This window comes from Phyllostomus discolor, chromosome X, assembly GCF_004126475.2.
Source record: "Phyllostomus discolor isolate MPI-MPIP mPhyDis1 chromosome X, mPhyDis1.pri.v3, whole genome shotgun sequence".
Lineage (NCBI taxonomy): Eukaryota > Metazoa > Chordata > Mammalia > Chiroptera > Phyllostomidae > Phyllostomus > Phyllostomus discolor.
This window is the reverse complement of record NC_050198.1, coordinates 23330502-23343592: the sequence shown is the minus strand read 5'-3', so window position 1 is coordinate 23343592 and position 13091 is coordinate 23330502. Positions and strand designations below refer to the sequence as shown.

Genomic DNA, 13091 nt, shown 5'->3' with positions numbered 1-13091 from the left:
AAATTTTTCCATTCTCCTGGCTTCTGCGGGCAAGTGTGGGTTTGGGTGTTAGAGAGGGTTGTTGGGTGACAAAGATCACCAATGAGAGAAAGAGTTGGTTATTCTGAGTTCCAGAAGGTTAAGAAAGAAAAATGGTTCACTCTTTTGAAAAGAACAATTTTCAGCTGTGGACTTTCTGGCTTCCAAGGTGGAACAGGGAAACTTTCTCAAGTACCAGTGGGCCTGAGGGTCTGGGCATCACTGTGTAAGTGATGCAATGGTCTACATGTGAAGGCCGGATTTGGGTTTCTGTCAAACTCTCCTGGTGTCTTGGTCTGTTTTTACCAGAAAGAAGAGCCTGAGATGATATACAAGTAGTTCATTTTAGAGGTGACCCCAGCAAGTCGGAATGAAGAATCTAGGCAAGTGAGACAGGGGAACAGAGCAAACCAATATGAGTGCTTTATCAAGGTTTTATCACCACCAGGAATTTGATTTGTGCAGACACTTTTGTGAAGTGTACAGAATGCCTCCTGGAAGAGTCCAGTGGGGAGCTTGGTGATTGGGCACTTATCCACTGACTTCTGCTCCCAAAGGTGTTAACTCCTCCACACTTACAAGCTATTCTTGCAGGTTTCCACTACTTCAGAGACAACAATAAGGTAGAAAAGTGGAGAGACCCATAAAGGCGGGGGGCTGCATTCACAGGAACTGGCCTCAGTAGCCTCACAGAAATCAGAGGTGGGCTATGGGGATGTGACACAGGACACAGAAAGCATTTGCAAAATATGAGATGGTGAGGGAAATACCAACAGCTGAGTGAGCAAAGCTCCCTTGAGAATCTTGTTAGTGAAATCTCTAGACCATTCTCCCTTCTCCCCTTGTACATATGCACAAAATTGCACACAAAATTTGCAACTTTCAGCATTTTACAGAGCTCATTTCTAAGTCTAGTCAGGAATCACTGAGGTTCCAAATCCCTAAGCTAGAAAGAATAGTGGGATTTATTTTCATGTTTTGCTGCTAAAGGGGCTGTTGTGATATCTTCAAATTCTAACACACTTTTTTTGTGGAGGCTGGTAGGCATTTTGCTTCTGGAAAAAAACAGATTCCACTGAGAAGGCACTCTGACCACAGTGCATGGCCACTTTAGTCCATAGAGAGCTCTGATTGTGGCCAGAGAAATCATTTTGCCATGTTTCTCAGAGGTGGAGAGTTAGGCATAGGCCTAGCAGGAAGTAGAATCCAGATTAAATGGTTCTAGAGCAGCAATTTGTAACCTTTTTCATTTTATGGCAGACATAACTAATTACTAAAATTCTGAGGCACACCAGAAAATAGATTTTTGTCAATCTGGCAAAAAATAGGTGTTATTTTGATTCATTCACACTCAAAGGCTACTGTTGTGTTGGCAGTTGTCACTTTTTAAATTTGACAATCTAAGGGAAAAGAGGTCAGTGCCCCTGACTGACCTCTTTTCAGCCGGGTATTGCATGTTTTAAAAGTTCCTGCAGCACACTAGTTGAAAATCACTGCTCTGGAGACTCTAATGGGAGAAAAACTCACAAACAAGTGGGAAGGATTACCGAAGCCAACAAGGAATGTTGAAGCACTCAGAGACCAACAGCAGGAAACAGGGAATGAGAATCAAGGAAATAAGCAACTGTTTAAACCCAGTAGAACCTTGAAGCCACAAAAGGGCCACACAGAAGGGGTAATCCAATAAGAACTTGGGTTTTTCCTGTTGCCACTGTAACAAATTACCACAATTTAATGGCTTAAAATAATACAAATTCACTGTCTTGCAGTTCTTGGGTCTGAAATGACTCTTATAGGACTAAAATCAAGGTGTTGGAAGGGCTGTGTTTCCTCAAGAGACTCCAAGGAACAATCTATTTCCTGCTGTTTTTAGAAGCTACCCACATTACCTGCCTCATGGCTCCTTCCTTTCATCACTCCAATCGCTGCTTCTGTCCTCACATCTACTACTATAGTTGAATGGCATAGCCTCTGCCAAAGATATAAAATCAAAGAGAAAGAAGGGACTCTGAACTTCCTCTCTTCCCACATTCCAGATCTCCTGCCAGAGCATCCAATTTCAGAATTTAATCAAAGATCAGTTGGCAAAGGAGCCAAGAGATGCAATCTCCAAGGGCAAGAGAAGCAGAAAATTGATGGGTGTTGGATTGGGTGAGGGTGAGATGAAGAATAATTAGCATAGTGCCTATGGCTTAGCGGGGATGAGATTCACTTTGGAAATTTTAACTCATGAGCTACTCTGGTAAATAAAGGCCTTGAGGACTCCTACCTCAGTTCCTATCTATCCTTTCTTAATGAAGGCCAGCCAGAGCAATAATCCTGACCTCTGTCCACCAAAGTCAGCAGTATATTAAAATCCTTTAACTAGTTTCTACTTACACCACTCTCTCTTATGTTTCAGAATTTGGCTTGAGTTTCACTCTCTCTGGGAATTAATCTTTGATGGCTTTAACTAACAACGATCTATTCTTGGTTTGATGATCCATTTATTCAACTAACATTTGTTGATTATTTGCTTTTGTACCAAGCACTATGCTAGGCACTTTGGAGTACTGAGTTGAATGACACCCAGGAAACCCACAATATAATAAGGAAGAAAAGGAACAGATAGTCCTCACAGAAGGCTATATGGAAGAAATAGCACATGATGAAGATCCCAAAGAATATTTTGAATTTGTATGACAAAAAATGGAAGTGAAAAACATTGTTGGGTGATGACATGTTATATGTAAAGGTATGTGGTTGTGAAAAGTCTTGGGATGCTCAGGCAAGAGTGAGACACTTAAAGAGGTTGGAACCCAGGGAACACTGGGCAGCATGATGAGATATAGGTCTGAAAATTCAGGCCTGAAATGAGCCAGATTGAGAGGGACTTTGCATGCAAGCTAAGGACTTACGATGCTTTCCTATCTATAACTGGAAGCAATACAAGTTTTTAGGAAGAAAAATAACATGATTAGATGTCCATTTCAGAAAACTTGGGCAGGGAAGCTAGGTGAAAGACTGTTGTAGAAATATTGGTCAATTGGACTTCCGGCAAGATGGAAGAATAGGTGGACGCACCGTACTTCCTCGCACAACCAAGATTAGAACAACAATAATTTACAACAATAATTTACATACAGAATAATGCCCAGAACTGATAGAGGATTTATCTGAATGGAAGTCGGACAGCCAAGAAGTTGAAGTAGACACGTTCATCCGGACTGGTAGGAGAAGACGAGCCGGGCGGATGTGGGGCTGGCGCGGGTCGGTGGCGCACGGAGGTCGGGGAAAGTTTGGCGTGAAATTGGCTTGACAGCTATCCTGGGCGCAAGAACGCAGCAGTGATCCCTGAGTATGCAAGCTGGGGCTGGCAGACCCAGAGGGGCAGTGATTGTGGACCAGGGCAGAACTCGCAGCCCGGGAGCCCAGAGAAGGGTCTGAACCCAGGAGAATGGAACTACCGCCATTGTTCCCTCCCGTCCCCGCTCCCGCCCCCGCCCACACACATAATGTTACAATCTAGCGACTGGGGTGCCCAGCCCTGGTGAACACCTAAGGCTCCGCCCCCCACCGTAACAAGAGCGACCAGACTGGGGAAAAAAAAAGGAGAGACAGGGAAAAATATGTTTTTAATAGAGCAGCAGATCAGTCCCCCAGGACTCATCCTTTTGAGCAACCAAGAAATAGCCAATCTATCAGATGCACAGTTCAAAACACTGGTGATCAGAAAGCTCACTGAATTGGTTGATTTTGGGCACAATTTAGATGAAAGGATGCAGGTTAGCATAAAAGAGATGCAGGAAGATATGCGGAGGAGAGCCAATAGTGAAAGGAAGGAATCTGAGTCTCAAAACAATACAGTGGACCAGAAGGAAGATAGAATCAACCAAGCAGGAAAGCATGATGAAATAAGAATTCAAAAAATTGAGGAAAAGATTAAGAGCATCCAAGACACCTTTAAATGTTCCAATATCCGAATTATAGGGGTAGCAGAATGGGAAGGGGGAAAGCAACAGATTGAGCACGTATTTGAACAAATAATAAAGGAGAACTTCCCCAATCTGGCAAAGGGAACAGTCTTCCAAGAAATCCAAGAAGCTCAGAGAGCCCCAAAGAAGTTGGACCCAAGAAGAAACACACCAAAGCACATCATAATTATATTAGCCAAGGTAAAAACGAAGGAGAGAATCCTAGAAGCAGCAAGAGGTAAGGGGACAGTCACCTACAAAGGAGTTCCCATCAGACTGTCAGCTGATTTCTCCAAAGAGACCTTACAGGCAAGAAGGGGCTGGAAAGAAATATTCCAAGTCATGAAAGACAAGGACCTACATCCCAGATTGCTCTATCCAGCAAAGCTCTCATTTAGAATGGAAGAGCAGATAAAGTGCTTCTCAGATAAGGTCAAGTTAAAGGAGTTCATCATCACCAAGCCCTTATTATATGAAATGTTAAAGGGACTTATCTAAGAAAAAGAAGATAAAGAAAAAACATGTATAGTAAAAGGACAGCAAACTCACAAATATTAACAACCACACCTAAAGCAAAACCAAAAGAAACTAAGTAAACAATTAGAACAGGAACAGAACCACAGAAATGGAGGGCACATGGAGAGTTAGCAGCAGGGGGGTGGGAGGAGGAGAGAGGGGGAAAAGGTATAGAGAATAAGTAGCATAGAATGTAGGTTGAAAATAGATAGGGGGAGGGCAAGAATAGTACAGGAAATGTAGAAGCTAAAGAACTCATAAGTATGACACATGGACATGAACTAAAGGGGGGAAACGTGGGTGGGAAGGGGGTACAGGGTGGAGGGGAGAGAAGGGGGGAAATGGGACAACTGTAATAGCATAATCAATAAAATATATTAAAAATAAAAAAAAGAAATATTGGTCAATTGGTTTCAAAGTGTGTCCCTAGAGCCCATGATTCCACTTGACAGTAGGTTTAGAGTAGCATGTGGGGGACACCTTCACCTTTATCCAGATCAACAGCTTTCACTAGTCTGATATAAACTTTTGTGTAAAATTCCATTAAATGGAAGCATTTTGCTCTAGGATTGGTTAGATCCCACTGTGATAGGAGAGATAGGATGAAGGTCTTGGCTAAATTTGCCAGTGAGGTTGACAAGCAAGCAGAGGTTGGGTCTGAGCCTCTCTTCTGAGGTTCGCAAGCTAGGCATGGGAGCGTGAAAGAGAGAAGTTGAGCATGTTGGGGTTTTTGGCCCTGGTTGGTTAATCTGGCACCTGGACCTCTGTTTCCATAGGTGTGGGTATTGTAAAAAATATCTTGTGCATTTGGCTCATTGAAGGTCAAAGGAGCCAGTTAGTTGTGGTGAATGCCTTGGTGTTAGGGGAATTAGATCATTCATTCATTTGGTAAACATAATTTGAGCACTACGAGGGTCTGAAGATTCAAAAATAGGTCAGATATAGTCCTTGCTTTAAAGGAATCACAGTCTGGGTTATTATGGTCTGCAGCAAAGAAGCAAGCAGGGGAGGGAGGTTGTGAGTGCTCCTGAAAAGAACTACAGCCACAGAGACCCTGGTTACCAGGAGTGAGGTCACCTACTCTTGTGGCATGGAGTTTCCAATCATCCTCATTCCCTGCACTGCAACAGTGGCGGGTCTCAGCATCCTATCACAATGAGGAGGGTTGGGTTGAAGCCAGGCTCTGTCTTTGCCCCAGGCAGGGAATGTACTGGCTCAGCTGGGATTCAAACCCAAGACAATTGTGAGCTTGTGGGGAGTTTGGCAAGGAGATTCAAAATGGGTTTCTCTTTTCTTTCCTTTCACTCTTTGAGAGGCACTCTAAAAATATTGTTTTAGACTTAGAGTTCTCAAACTTGTCTTCATCTGAGAAAGAAAAGAGGATGAATAAAATGTGTAGATTTTTGTTATGGTCTCAGATGACCAATGAGAATGGCCTAAAATTTTAAAGTAACACAATCTGAATTGCAGATGCTCAACCAGATGGAAGATCCTGGGGTAAGTGAGAAGGGCTATTTAGCAAGCCAAGAAAAGTTTTTGTAAGCAGCAGGCCAAGAGTCTTGCAAAGAACCCACAGAAATTGTACAATTAAACTGACACACCCCCGTTTACCACATATCTCCTCAAACCATGAATGATCTGAAGGCTGCATGCTTTTGGATGGCTTTGGTGAAGATTTAGTTTCCTGCTCAAGAAAATCTATGTCAGAAAATTGTCCTTCAGCATTCTCAGAGGATAAATAAAAAAGATTACTACCGCCCTGTCTGGCATAGCTCAGTGGACTGAGCGCAGGCTGTGAACCAAAGTGTTGCAGGTTTGATTCCCAGTCAGGGCACATGCCTGGGTTGCAGGCCATGGCCCCCAGCAACCACACATTGATGTTTTTCTCTCTCTCTCTTTCTCCCTCCCTTCCCTCTCTAAAAATAAATAAATAAAATCTTTAAAAAAAAGATTGCTACCAAAAGACCCAATTTTAGTTTTTTAAAATATATGTTCAATCAGAGACCCCCCCAAAATTATGGTAATGATATAATTAAAATATAATACATTATAATATATGGATTGAGAAATTATAAGGATCTCTATTTCCTTTTTGAGCTTTTTAATTTTCTTACAATTAACTTATTTTATGATTATAAAACATGTTTTTTAAAAAATCCCTATGAAACTCATTTTCCTTACTTGTAAATAGGATAATTATGCTTCAATGATTCATAGGAATTTAATGATATAATGTATATACTGATTTTGTCATAGACCCTGAAACACAGGAGACAGCCAATGGATTGGTAACTATACTGTAGTAGCATCAATATATGTTATGTATTTTTAAATTACCTTGTATTTAATTTCTTGTTTTGTATTTTTCATTAGCATTTAGTCCCCTTAAATTACCTTGTTTTTTAAATGAAAGCATGGAGCACAAGTTTTACACAAACATGGCAGGGTAACGTGTTAAGATACTAATTTGCAGTTTGATCTTACTGCTCTAGATATTTTTCCTTCTCCTCAGTTCCCACAGGAAGATATGCAGGGTGTTCCTTTGCCTCAGGGGCTCACTGTGGAATGACTAAAAATTAGAGTTGAGGGTTGTAGGACACAGGTTAGGAAGTGCAACTCCAGTCTCATGCTTTACAGAAATCTAGAGCCACTGAAAGGAGTTGCATTGACAGTGTGCATCTGTGCATATGTAGGGGAATGAGGAAATCGAGTAGAAAATTTGAAGTTCAAGGATTTTAAGAAGGAAAATCTCCATTAAGAAGGAGGGGGCCCTGACTGGATAGCTGAGTTGGTTGGAATGTTATCCCAATACACCAAGGTTGTGGGTTTGATCCCCATTCAGGGCACATACAAGAATCAAATAATGAAGGCGTAAATAAGTGGAAAACAAATCGATGTTTCTCTCTCTCTCTCTCATCAATAAATGAAACATAAACAAATAAAAAAGAGGGAGACGAGGTATAGACTTTTTGGGAATCTTTGAGGAAAAGGATTGGATTCTCACAGGTTCTATTGGCAGTGGGGGACTTGAAACCTGTTCCCATGCACAGTGACTAAGTAGAGTCAAATCTCCCAAATAAAGGGCTTTTAAATAGCAAGTATGATGTCTGTGATTTACTCTAAATGATTTCAGCATAGACCTTGTGATTTTATGTATGTGATGACTTAAGCTTCAACTCTAGGAGCCATACTTGCCTATTGGAGACTTCTCACTCCAAGAGTTCTCAACTGACTTTAGATCAGAAAAGCCACCTTCTAGAGGTGGCTCCTTTAAACGTGTCATTGATAGTGTTCCATTCAACACTTGAGGCTTTCTTAATTAGTCTATAGTGGATGTCTGAAATGGTTTTCATTGGTAGAATTAGTGACTTCTTATATAAAAGGTGGAATGCCAGAGATGCGCTCTCTTTCTACTTGTAGCCAATGCTGTAAGCATGCCATATGTGTTCCCACACCTTTACACTTTGGGCACACCACCTCACTGTCAACTGTCAGCAGATGCATTGCACAACTTAAAAGTTTTCTCTTGCCACTGGAGCCTACTTTGTTCCTGTGTTACTAGACAAAAGTGCCAGGAAATTAATTCATCTTGAGTAGCACTCAATCAATAATAAACTAGAATTGGTACATAAGCTCCACAGCTTCCTTTCCCAACAGATGGAATAACTTTGAGGCCTGTGTTCTACACTGGCTCTAAGTATTTTCTCTGCATATTTAGGCTCTAGTCACCTACAGCGGTAACTGGCTTGACAATATACCTTTCACTGACTGGCCTTTCTTCCTGAGGCTCATCTATCCATTCTCCTAGTGTTGGTTTCTTCACCTCTAAAAATGGACTATATAGTTTATGGGAGAATGCAAAGGGAAGCATAAACAGACTGTAAGAAGCTAGCAAAGCCAGTAGCCCACATCCATAAGCAGCTCTAGACTCAAGCTCTAAATGATCTTGTACTCAGCCTTGAATAGAAGAGATTTGATTATATTATTCAAGAACCCCACCTCTGGAATTTTGAGATTTGCCTCAACTGAAACTTTCAGCAAGGTGGTTGTTTAAACACTTGAAATAATAGAAAGCCAAGGCTTCCAAGCTTACAGGTTATATGAACTGTTCTTGTGTTTTCCTTTTTTAAAGAGTTAATAAATGTCCCTGCAAGTGCCAAAATGTGTTTAGACTTTCCTTCTGTTGGTGAGGTTATAAAAAGAATAGCTACAAATAGTTAAGATATCAATGTAGGCAGACATGGCTCACCTCCTCAACCACAACCACATCAAAATTACAACTAAAATTGAGAACAATCATCACCCAGAACCATTCGAAATTGAGTTGAATGGAAGCCTGACAACTACAGATTTAAAGAAACCACATTCATCTGGACTCATAGGAGGACCTGAGACATGTAACGGGCTAGTCCCACATCAATGTGTGGTGAATAAAAATTTTGGAGAGATATCTTAAGGGCAAGGAGTCCCAGCCCCATACCAGGTTACTCAGCCCAGGGTTCCAGTGCCAAGACAAGTCCCCATAACTTCTGGCTGCAAAAACCAGTGGGGATCAAGTCAGTAGAAGAATCTTCTGGAATCCCAAGCAGTTTCCCTTAAAAAACCCATACATGGGTCCTGACTGGTGTTGCTCAGTGGATTGAGCTGTGAACCAAAAGGTTGCTGGTTTGATTCCCAGACAAGGCACATACCTGGGTTGTGGGCTAGGTCCTCAGTAAGGGTGTTCCAGAGGCAAACACACATTGATGTTTCTATCCTTCTCTCTCTTTCTCCCTTCCCCTATTTAAAAGTAAATAAAATCTTTAAAAAAAAAAAGAACCCAAACATGGACTTACTCAGATTCATTCCCTCTCAACTCCAGCACTGGGGTAGCAGCTTGAAAAGCACCAGTACATACAAGGAAGAACTAAAGTGTCTGGCATCAACGGGAGAGCTGGGGGACTGTTTTCCCCCAGAGAGAAAGGTAGGCAGAGGCCATTGTCCCTTTTATGAATCCTACTCTGACAGAACCACAGAGCTGGCAAGTGGGTGCCATATCTGAGACTCTATCAACCTGGCTAACATTGTTTGCCTCACCCTGGAGATCCCCTGAGACTGCATCCCACCCAACTTATGGGCCCACCCAAGCTGTTAACACTGATTTTCCATATGAATGGCTGGTCTTGGCTCATGTTTCAAAACTTCCTAAATCCTCTCAAGCAAGCAACAGCCAGTCTCAGTGAATCCCCAGTCTCTGACCCTTTTGCTAAGTGGCCCTAGGCCTGGCACTAGCAGCAGCCAGCTTAGATTAACAGTTCATCTTAGCTTGGGAATCTCCAAGCCCAGCACAATTAGCAGCCATCTCAGATTGCTTCACAGCTCAGGCAGGGTGGCCCTGGACAGAACATAGGAGGGAGCTGACCTTAGCCTGCACCACTGAGGAAACCCCAGGGTCTGCATACTCAGTGGCCAACTACAGACCACGTTGGAGCTCCACCACCCTGCCCTTGCACAGCTGATCCTTCACAGAAGGTGGAGGTTGGTGGTCAGTGGTCACAGCAAGTCCCTGCAGCTGACTGGCCTGAGTAAATCCCTCCCATTGACCTGTCAACATCAACCGAGGCTCAACTACAAGAGAAGGGTACTCTTTTCTTCATGGGTACTCAACCCACACAAAGGTCACACCTCGAGTACCCAGCTTGGGTGATAGGGGAGGCTGTGCCACTGGACCCTACAGGACACACTACCAAGACACAGTCATAGCAGCTCAACCTAATACATAGAAACAAACACAGGGAGGCTGCCAAAATGAGAAGACAAAGAAACATGGCCCAAATGAAAGAACAGATCAAAACTCCAGAAAAAGAACTAAACAAGATGGAGATAAGCAATCTATCAGATGCAGAGTTCAAAACACTGGTTATAAGGATGTTCAAGGAACTTAGTGAGGACCTCAACAATGTAAAAAAGATTCAGTCAGAAATGAAGGATACACTAATTAAAATAAAGAACAATTTACAGGGAAACAAGAATATAATGGATGAAGCTGAGAATCAAATCAATGATTTGGAACATAAGGAAGCAAAAAACAACCACACAGAACAACAGGAAGAAAAAAGGAATAAAAAAAAATGAAGATTGTGTAAGCAGCTTCTGGTATAACTTCAAGTATTACAACATTTGCATCATAGGGGTGCCAGAAGGAAAAGAGAGAGCAAGAAATCAGTAATCTATCTGAAAAAATAATGAAAGAAAACTTCTCTAATTTGGTGAAGGAAAGAGACTTGTAAGTCCAGGAAGCACAGAGAGCCCAAAGCAAGATGTGTGCAAAGAGGACCACTTCAAAACACATCACAATCAAAATGCCAAAGGTTAAATTAAAGAGAGAATGTTAAAATCAGCAAGAGAAAAGCAGTTAGTTACTTACAGGGGTGTTCCCATAAGGCTGTCAGCTGATTTCTCAAAGGAAACTTTGCAGGCTAGGGATTGGCACGAAAAGCAGGGACCTAAAGCCAAGATCACCCTACTCATCAAAGCTACCATTTAGAATCAAAGGGCAGATAAAGAACTTCCCAGACAAGAAATGACTAAAGGACTTCATCATTACCAAACCATTATTATATGAAATGTTAAAGGGACTTATTTAAGAAAAAGAAGATCAAAACTGTGAACAATAAAATGGCAATATATATATCTATTAATAATTGAATCTAAAAGACAAACTAAGCAAACAGGAAGAACAGAGACAGACTCATGGATACAGCGTTTTTTGATGGTTGCCAGATATGGGGTGTGTGGGGGAATGGGTGAAGAGGTGAGGGGATTAAGAAATACAAACAGGTAGTTACAGAGTAGCCATGGGGATGTAAAGTACAGTATAGGAATGGAGTAGCTAAGAAACTTATATGCATGACCCATGGACATGAACAAAGGTAAGGGGATTTCCTGAGGGAAGTAGGGAGTGCTGGGTGGAGGGTGGCAAAGGGGGAAAATTGGGACAACTGTAATAGCATAATCAATAATATATAATTTTTTTTAAAAAGTTGCCCTGGCTGGTGTGGCTCAGTGGATTGAGTTCTGGCTTATCAACTACAAGGTTGCTGATTCGATTCTAGTCAGGGCACATGCCTGAGTTTCAGGCAAGGTCCCTAGTTAGGGCATGCGAGAGGCAACCAATCCATGTAACTCTCACACATCAATATTTCTCTTTCCCTCTTTCTTCCCCTCCTCTCTCCAAAAATAAATAAATAAAATATTAAAAATAGAATAGCTTATTCTTCTCTATCTGAAAGTTTCTGGTGGCTATAACTGCCTACCAAGAAGAATCAAAGAGCTTCTGTGAGTGTTGGTATAGACTGCTTTGATATTGCACGGAAGTAGTCCACTGAACACCAAGATTATATATATGACAGCAGTGACCCATGATCACTGAGCACTAAACATACCGCAGGGCCCTTCCTCAAACGTCATTTGTATAAAGTGCTCAAACCTTTCATACAGCTTTGGGAAGGGGGCATGTGGAATTAGTAGTAATTGAAATTTAATTTTCTACCAGCTCAGAGCAAATTAAGTTGAATTTAGGAAAATAAAGACACATTTCACTTCTTGCACCCATATTTGTAAATGAAAACTCTTACATTTATATTTACTGAAAATTTACATTGTCCATGCTTTTCTACAGTTAACAAAGCCTATATTGTGTCCTGAGTCACTGGTTTTTCTAACATGTCCATTTACTTAACCTGTTCTCAAATTCTTACCACCTCTATCACCTCCACCTTAGACTGAGTAGTCTCTCATAGCTGTCTGGGCCCCTACCACACCTTCTTACTGGTTCCCTCTTATTATGCATTCTTGCAACTCTGTACCCCATAATCTATTCTCCTCAATTAAACCACAGTGATCTTTCAAAATCTCAACTCTGGGCATAGGACACTCACCGTCTTAGTCCATTTGTATTGCTATAAACAGAATGCCATAGACTGGATGTCTGATAAATGACAGACATTTATTTCTCGCAGTTCTGGAGACTTAGAAGTCCAAGACTAAAGCACTGGCAGATTTGTTGTCTGGTGAAAGCCCACATGCTGGTTCACAGATGGCTGCCAATTTTCTGTGTCCCCACAAGGTGGGAGGAACTCTCTCAGGCCTCTTTTATAAGGACATTAATCCATTCATGATGTCTCCACCTTCATGACCTAACAATCTCCTAAAGGCTTCACCTCCTAATATCATCACTTTGGGGTTACAATTTCAATATAATAAATTTTGAGAAGACACAGACAATCATCCTATAGCACCCTCCAATGTCTTCTGATTGCTATAAGGGAAATACTTAGAACCAAATCCCGTAAGATGCTTTATGATGTGGTCCCCACTGACCTCTCCTGGGCATCTCTCAACTCTTGACCTGGCCCCCTCTGGGACCTAGACATATTATCTATCTTCCACACCAAGGATTTTGTATAAACCTTCCAACTTCTAGATTTTTTTTTTTGCCTGAGCTAGCCCCCTTATCTGAAACAATCTCATCTGCATCTAGTCACTCTTACTCTTCTTTCAGTTATCAGCCCAAAGTCTCTTCCTCAGGAAAATCATTCCTGGCACACCACTATCCCAGCTTGC

General features: G+C 41.7%; 1 long non-coding RNA gene across 1 annotated transcript; it reads right to left on the bottom strand.

The window, feature by feature from the left end:
• Positions 1–4285: 4285 nt before the first annotated feature.
• LOC118498414 lies at positions 4286–11094 on the bottom strand. The gene is made up of 3 exons (XR_004900900.1): positions 11007–11094; positions 6102–6105; positions 4286–4358 (listed from the first exon to the last, which is right to left on the bottom strand). It is a non-coding gene; the product is annotated as an uncharacterized LOC118498414 (long non-coding RNA).
• Positions 11095–13091: the final 1997 nt, after the last annotated feature.